Consider the following 8,228-nt stretch of genomic DNA (forward strand, 5'->3'; position numbering starts at 1 on the left):
ACCTAAAAGACGAAAAAAAAAAAAAAGACAGGAAATCCTTTTTTGTTCTTTATATAGTTCTTACAACCATCATGTGATTGTCTTCAGTAGTCTGAATCACAGCTGGTTTAACGCTTGGCATTGACAGTAAGTGACCGAGGACTAGAGGCAAAGGAGAACCTTCCCGCCGAGGCACACCACCTAGGAATCCCACCGAGTTTCCCCTACAGTTATTCATCCGCGGGGCTCACGCAGAGGCAGCCTGGCTTCCTAGAAGAGAGAGGGTGCGAGCCGCACGCAGGCATTTCGAGAGAGTTTTAAGCTTCAAAGTGTCGCTCCCCCCGTGGAGGCTCTCCCACTGCCGCCGCCGTGCCGTGCCGTGCCGTGCCGTGCCGTGCCGTGCCGTGCCGTGCCGTGCCTGCCTCTTCCACTTCCTGCTGCAGAGCCAGTTCTGCCGCTTACCTGGGAGAGGCAGGGAGGGTGTCGTAAAAGCAGGAAAAAAAAAAAAAAACAAACCAAAACCCAACCCCAAGCACCCGGCCGGCCGAGGAAGGAGAGCCGGGCACGCCGAGAGAGCGGCGGGGTGCGCAGGAGGCACGACAGCCCTCTCGCTTTCCTCGGTCAGCTCAGCGCGGGGCTCCCTCGCCCACAAGGTAAGAAGTGTCAGAGGTGCTGCCTTGCTCGGTCCCTGTTTGTAATTAGCTGTTGACCCACTTCTGGCTCTCGGGGTTTGTTTTTTTTTTTTCCCCTCAAATTGCTGTCTCGCTCCCTTTCTCCCCCTCTCTCGTGTAATGATAGCCTGAGTTTCACAGATGGTTACAACATGTTTCAGCCGTTTCACTGCAGTTTTGGTGTGTTGGGGTTTTTTTTTAAAAAAAAAAAAAAAAAAAAATCAGGAGGGGTTTGGGGTAAACACTGAGGAACAGACACGCCTGGTGTTGAAATGTTGTCCTGCCTATTTACGTAGCTGCCTGGCAATGCCGGGCAGCCAGGCCTGATCCCGCTCCTGCTGTGCATGGCTGTGCAAGCTCAAGGTGGTTTGTTGGCCAAGGGCTCGGTTCACCTCCTCTCCTCTCCTCTCCTCTCCTCTCCTCTCCTCTCCTCTCCTCTCCTCTCCTCTCCTCTCCTCTCCTCTCCTCTCCTCTCCTCTCCTCTCCTCTCCTCTCCTCTCCTCTCCTCTCCTCTCCTCTCCTCTCCTCTCCGGCAGCCCCAGGGCTGCATAGGACAGGTCCTCAGACCTGGTGAGGGAGAGGTGGCTGGAAAGCATGAAGAAAAGAAGATCATAGACCCCTTTTGCACCATCCTCCGTGGCATTGGTATGGAAACAGTGGGAGCAAGCCTGTAGTATTGCTTTTTAATTAGGATAAAAACAGCCATGTAAAACCCACTCCCATTTCACACAGTAACTGATTGTTTCAGGAGGTGGGTTTTGTAGGGCTAGCATTGGCTGGGCAACGAGAATGACAGATCTGGGCTTACTGGTCCTCCACCACCACCAGTGACCACCAGACCTGAAACTCCCATTTCCTGCAAGCCCTGGTGGGTTCAAGGCCTGGCCTGGCCACATCCGTGCCATCTCAGGCAGGCAGAGATGCCCTGCCACTACGGAACGGGGCTGTGAGCCCCGCAGCGGGTGACACCGAAGGCAGGGGTGCAAGGGGCGCAGGCGGCAGAGCTGGTGCCCCAGTGAGCACTCGCTAGTGCCGCTGGCTCCTGGCGAGTGTGTGCGATTGTGCTGCTGCCTGCGATGCCGTCAGCCTGTGAGGTCAGGCTTGCTCTTGCTGAGTACCAGCAATGTCTTGAAGCATGTTGTATTTTTTTTTTTTATGGGCTTGGGTTTTCTTTTTCTAAGGCAGGAAACAAAGCATGTGCAATTATGGTGTTCGTGTCTTGTCAGTGCCCTCCACCCCCAGCAGTGGCTTTGAAGTTTGGTAGAGGGTACATGTCTGAAAGATATATACATTTCTGCACATTTCATGAAAGCAAGTGAGTGAATCTGTTCTCACGCCAGCTGAGGGAGACGTGTCAGGTCCCCCAGGCTTCCCCGCACCCTCCCACCACCCACGCACCCTGCAGAGTGGGGAGAGCGGTTAGGGATGAGGGATACGTCAGCGCCACGAAATGCCGGAGGTTCTCCCTTATTAGGAACTGGAGGCTCCAATGTAAGGCACGAAGCTATGGAAGAGTAGGCTGGGGAGATTTATGCTTCTCGAGGTGGTCCCCACATCCAACCCCACCCAGCTAGCCCTAATTTTGTGCCAGGATTTTTAGATGTCCCAGGGCCATAGGATATCCCAGTTTGGGGGTTATTCAGTGCCTATGGGATTTTTATCAGCATCAGAAATGGGTGGGAAGTAATCTCTGGAAAACAAACACATTTTTAAGGATACTTAAGATCATTGTAGGCATTTCTGTATTTCACAAATATTAGAAAACTGGCAGGGAATGCTGCCTATGTGCAAGATGCCTGTTTGATCCTGCTTCAGGGTATTGCACTTCTAGTTTCTTACTACATATTGCCTATTATGTGCATTATTCCATTCCATAATTACTTATTCCTATTACATGCATATTGAAGTCTACACTAAAGAGGCAAAAAATATCAGGCCTATGCTAGTTTTTACACCATGGGTATCCCACTGAAGCAACATCAGTGCTGCAAAAGGGAACGTGATGTTTGCCATGCAAGGAGAGTTGGAAGTATGTTCTCCTGTTCTCCTGGCACATGTAGATTTTTCATGCCATGACTGCATGAAACATGTAAGAGCAACCATATAGTCAGTGTTGAAGAGGAATGTTGTTTTCACATTCTTTTTCTACTTTTTCCAGAAGTTGTAAAAATAAACATTACCTGCCATCGAGGGCTTAAAATCTGGGCTAGGAACATGACACATTGCCTTAGTCTTCGCTGTGGAGAGTACCCAAGGGAGAGGGTAACCATCCGTGATGACAGCAGCCAAAATTCTTCACGGTGAAGTGTGAAACTCTGGAGCTTGGATTTCCTTGGCTGTGTTTATTTAGGTTTTAGACCCAAAACAGTTCCCACATTTGCACTTCCTCTTTCTAAAACGATTTGTCACTGGGTTGGGTTTTTTTTTTTTGATGAAAGTTGTGTCTAGTGTTTCTATAGAGAAAGCTGCACTTGAGGCAAGTGTGCTTACACACCTATGCTCATCTGACCCCATGGCAACAGCATTTGTTGCAGTCTCAATGTGTGCATCCTCACGGCAGCTTGCAAGTTCTGCATCTGCTTACTCCCATCCTGCAGATGGATATGAGCAGCACCAGGGACCTGAAAGGATTCAGCCAGGGTACATGGGAATTATTTGGAAATCAAGAAATTCTTGTCCATCCCCAGTTCTTGTGATCTCAGCTTTGCCTTAATCTATACCCGTGCCATTTCAGAGATGCCATGACTGGTGAATAAAAAACCCTTCCCTTGTGTGTTGTGCACCAGGCAAGGTGAGATTTCTTTCTCGTCCTAATATTTTCTTTTTTTGCAGTGTAGACAAATATAACTGACCAAAAGAGCAAAGATCTTTTTCTCCCTCTCCAGAAGTGACGGGGAATGCAGCTATGCTCGCATTGCAGACTCTCTCTTCTGTTTCTTCACAACAGAAGTTTCCTAATCAAAAGCAGATAGAGTGTTAGTGTGTGCGTTTTGGGACAGCGCATCCTGACAAGTCTTCATGCTGGGAAACAGATTAAATACCTGATGGATTTCACAATCAGCCACAAGAAAACTGCACAGATGAGCCTGAGCACCCTTCCTCTCCCTGGCCAGCCCCTTGCCTCCATCGGACGTTTTTTAGGGGAGTTTGGCCCTTGCTTCCAACTTGGGTGTTCAGGCTCATTTCTACCAACCTGCAGAAGAATTTGTCCTCCTTCATTTATGCTCTCCCTGCATCTTCCGAGGAGTGGCCGTTGCCAGCAGCAGCGGCCGGCCGTGTGCAGGAGGGCTGGGCAGCCGCCCTCCCAGCTCCCTGGCAGGAGTAGTGGATGACCCTCTCCAGGTCTGGAAAGCTTCACAAGGAGGCTGGGATGGGGTTTCTCCCCAGGAGCTTGGGTCACTGAGCACCCACCAGGAAGGTTATTTGCTGAATTCATGGACATTGCAGAATTTGGTGTATGAGCAGAGGAAGGAAGAGCGGGAGAAGCGGTGGTTTAAGGAGTTCCCTAGACATTTTTGAGAGCAGTGCAGGCTAGCTGCTCTGTGCCTTTAGGACAGGCCCCTTCACTTTATTACGAGCAGGAATATATGCAACGGCTCCAGCTGGTTATCAGTAATCTCCTGCATAGTCATAGGTGCAGGGGGGATATTAAATTCTCAAAGTTTTCTGGCAATATCATGATCTGACTTGAAGCTGCAGTGTCTTTGGAAATGAGATTGGGCACGATCTGCACTCTCCAGCAGTCTCCGTGCCAGAAAAGGGATCAGGCTACAGGTTTCTGAGGGTATTTCAATATGCTGAAGCATTCCTTTACCCTAATTCTTCAACACGGGCGATGCAAGCGAGTGATTTTTCTGTTCTATGCATAACTATACTTGCAGGATAAGCTAACTAGCAAAGTCAAAGGAAACCCAATGAAACTCTGCAGCACAAGGCAACATAAAATACCAGGATAATGGGCTCAGCGTTGGGTCTTTTTCCAAAAGCTGAGGATCTTCAGCAGAGCAGAAATAGTGTCCTGAAGCACTGCTGTTAGAGGAGGATGTTTCTGAATCATCTGTAACATTTCCAGCAGCGTGGGGATTTCTCTCGGGAATTCCCATCCACATACCATTGCGAGCATTGCTCAAAAAAGTGTTCACCGTGTCCTGGGGTTAATTTATCCTTGGGGCCATCTCTACAGACAGAGCTCTGCTGTTCTAATAGCTTCTCTCTCCAACCAGAGCTACTGAGGGAGGAGGAGGATGAAGTAACTTTTTCTCCTTTTTAATGATGTGTCTGTTTTAAGACCAAAGCCCTCAGCCCCTCAGTGCCTCCTACCTCGGCCCCGTGGGAGCAGGGGCTGTGCGTGGGTATCAAAGCTTCGCTTTCACTCCTCAGCTATCCTGTAGCAGCATCTTAGCAAAATCATATTTTAAAAAACTAGAAGCTTTTGCAGGTAAAAGCACAAGTGATGGAATCAGGTTTTTCTTCTGTCTGACCAAATTATTTTTACACAGATATTTTAAGCAATTTTCATAATGTTTAGCTCATGTTACACAGGAAAGAAATAAGGCTGTTATTTAAATATGAAGTTGATTTGAGAGATAACGAGGCGTTTATCCTTTCAGAGGGCTAAACTAATAGGAAAGGCATTTTTAAACTATAAAGTAAGCCATTTGAAGAGTGTGGTAGCTGATCATTTGCAATGATCAGCTTAATATTCCTCCTCCAAAAGGCAGAGTAAATACACTAAACTTAAAGAATCAAGTCTGAATTTTTTTCTGCCTATGTTGTGCTTTTCATTAGGTTCACACAGTCTGCGCATGATCTGTTTCACAGATAGCCAGATGTTAGCAATGGAACTGAAAAAAAAAGACCAAAAACTTTGGAGATTGTAACCTCCAAAGGAATTTAGTAACTTTTAAATCCCATCTGACACCCGATCCAAAACCTTCAAAAGTCAATAGAGAGATTCCCATTTACTTCACTGAGCTCTGGACTGAGTTCTCGGTTTCTCCACAGAAATATGTGCTTTTTGTCACAGTGCTAAACTAAAGGCTGTTGAATATAGAGGATCTGAATTCAAAGCTGTCCTGGTTTCAGCTGGGATAGAGTTAATGGTCTTCCTAGTAGCTGGTACAGTGCTGTGGTTTGGATTTAGTATGAGAATAATGTTGCTAACACACTGATGTTTCAGTTGTTGCTAAGTAGTGCTTATCCTAAATTAAGGGGTTTTCAGTTTCCCAGTCTGCCAGCGAGGAGGTGCACAAGGAGCTGGGAGGGAGCGTGGCCAGGACAGCTGACCCGAACTAGCCGAAGGGATATTCCATACCATAGAACGTCATGCTCAGTGTAGAAACTGGGGAGTTTGGAGGGGGCAGATCGTTGCTTGGGCATCGGTCAGCAGGTGGTGAGCAATTGCATTGTGCATCACTTGTCTTTTCACTAGTTCTCTCTCTTTTTGTTATATGCCTTTTAATTACAATTATTATTATATTTTACTATTACTATTATTGCTATATTTTATTTCATTGTAGTTATTAAACTGTTCTTATCTCAATCCACGAGTTCTACCTTTTTTTCCAGTTCTCCTCCCCATCCCACTGGGAGGGTGGAGGAGTGAGCGAGCAGCTGCGTGGTGTTTAGTTGCTGGCTGGGGTTAAACCACGACAGAAGTGTTTACTAGCATTTTGACCTGACTACTTCAGAGACCATCAAAGAAGTGTCTTAATGTATAAGGCATTGCAAATTTGTTTCTGAAAAGCCATGTTTGGGTGTTTGCTAAGGATTATATCTAATGGGAAGGATGCTCAGACAACACTTGTGGCTAAAGAGATGGAGCTGTACCCTGGTACCCCACAGCTGAGCTTGTGTTTTGTGAACACCAGGGTGAATTTTGCACAAGGAACCAGCTCACTGGAGATGCTCAGTGAGGGGAATTGGTTTGCAATATTATTTGTGCTGCTCAAGTGTGCGTCATTCAGCTTACAAGCAGCCAGACAGAGATATCCACAAGACGAATCATGTCTGAGCAGGCACTTCGAGGCCAGATGATCCAAAGGTCAGGTTTACAAAGCTGTTGAGATGAGCAAAAGGCAGATGCTTTGCAGGGAGTTTGACACTTAACCTTCACAGGCGCTTCTCTTAAGTCTGGCAAGGGACCACTTGGCAGCTCTACACCCTGATTCGTGCAAGTCTGACTTTGCTCTGTACTGTCCTAGTGAGTCACCACCACAGGACAGTCATAATTTAAACTTCTATCTGACCAAAGGTTCCAGGTAAAGGGCGTTTTGCCACCGCCGCACAGGACAGCGCAGTACAAGTCCCTGTCATGGTCCTGTGCTGCTTATGAGAGCTCGAGGTTCTCCCTTTCCCATCACATCGGTTATGACTGTCAGAGAACCGTGACTCAGCGAGCAGGGCTGCCGTTCGTGACGTGGCGCAGAGGCATAAGGATGCAAACCGCAGGGAGAGATGTGTGATGGTGGTGAGCTGACTGTCAGGATTTCAAGCCTGGGTGCTTGTATGGGAAGGAGCTAGTTTGGCACCAGACCCAGCGCTCTCACGCAGAGGGCTGCAGCTGTCAGAGCAGCAGCGTGTTCACCGTGTTGGTGCAACTAACAGCTGCTCTGAGGACTGGCCTACATGGGAAAATTTACCAGCGTAATTATACCACTGTAATTATCCCAGGATAACTCTCCCTGTGGACGTGCTTGTTATAACACAGGATATGTGTGAATATATGTTAAACCTTCTGCATAGATGGGTTTTAAGTTACACAGAGGAGGGGTATTTACATTACAGCCCAGCAGTAAAGCACGGTTTTTATCCTACTTCCCAGCAAATGTTACACCCAGAATTTTCTATGCCAGAGGTACTTTCAGGGGGAAATACATCTCATTTGATCTGATCAGCATTAATGTAAAGCCTCACTCTTGCCCCATAGCATGGGGCACACAATTTGCTTTTACAGAATTGCTGTGGGAGCTAGGGTAAACGTTGGTACCTCTCTGTGATCCTGTTCAACTGTTTTTAATACTGTGGTCATTTGAATATGTTCTTCATTTGACCTTTCTGTTCAAGCTACTGTGACTGAAGTTGGGACAAATCCTTGGATCGCTAAAAGCTCCTCAAACATGTTGGTATTTTGACTTTCTTCACCAGTCTTTCAAGTCAGATTCTGTTTCCAAATGTTGTCACTCCAATTGCTTGAGTGCTTAGTCTATTCTCTTGATAACTCTTCTGTGTGGGATTTTAGCTTCTCCAATGTGATAGAAAGAAAATGGCTGGGGAAATGATGAGCACCGGGCTTGTTTCTCTGTACTCCATTGTAACAGATAAAGTTTGCTGGGAGAAAGCTAACCTGCACCCCTGTATAAGAAGATGAAGATGGCTGCTCTTCCTGGAGCCCACTCAGCATTCACCCATCACTGCTGCTGTCATTTTGAGTGAAGGTAGAGCAGAGGCGTCCATCATCGGGGATCGCTTGGCTGGACCAAATTTACTGACAGCACACCCAAAAGGAAGAGATAATTTTGATGTTTGGGCCCAAGCCAATTCTGAAGGAAGGGGAAAAAAATCCAAACAGTAACTAAC

The sequence above is a fragment of the Leptosomus discolor genome, chromosome 2 (genome assembly GCF_034619465.1).
Source record: "Leptosomus discolor isolate bLepDis1 chromosome 2, bLepDis1.hap2, whole genome shotgun sequence".
NCBI classification, from domain to species: domain Eukaryota; kingdom Metazoa; phylum Chordata; class Aves; order Leptosomiformes; family Leptosomidae; genus Leptosomus; species Leptosomus discolor.